Genomic DNA, 717 nt, shown 5'->3' on the forward strand with positions numbered 1-717 from the left:
ATTAAAGCCACGCTAATTGACTGCTACACAACCACTGAATGAATAAAATTAAAAGACTGAAAATTCCAAGTGTTGGTGAGAATCTAGTGAAACTCTCCATATATTGCTTGTGGGAGTGCAAAATGTTATAGCGACACTGGCAGACATCTTAAATTTAAACATACACTTACCACATGACCCATCAACTTCATTCTTAGTTACTCAAGAGAAATAAACACATATCCTCAACTGATGTGTAAATCGATGTTTATAGAAGCTTTTTTCATAATAGCCCCCAAATTGGAAAGAAGCTTAATACTTATTGACAGGTGAATGAATAGACATATTATGGTATATTTATATAATGTAATACTACTAGGCAAGAAACAGAATAAACTTATGTGTGCAAAATCATGGAAAAATTGCAAGTACATTAAGATGAATTTAAAAATCCACTCTTAAAGGAGTATATAATGTATGATTCTATTTATATGAAATTCTAGAAAAGACAAAAATAATCTTTGCTAAAAAAACATATAAATTGTTGTTTGGGGCTTGGAGCTGGGGGTTTGTCTGCTAAGATGCATGAGGGAACTTTTTTGTGTAACGGAAATCTACACTAATAAAAGAGAAACATGGTAATTGGCGTACGACCGCTACCCTTCCCATTGGCTAATCAGGGAGATATGTAAATTAACTGACAGCCAAGATGGCGGCTGGCAGCCAGGCAGCTTAAAG

This window comes from Myotis brandtii, unplaced genomic scaffold (assembly GCF_000412655.1).
Source record: "Myotis brandtii unplaced genomic scaffold, ASM41265v1 scaffold1424, whole genome shotgun sequence".
Classification (NCBI taxonomy): Eukaryota; Metazoa; Chordata; class Mammalia; order Chiroptera; family Vespertilionidae; genus Myotis; species Myotis brandtii.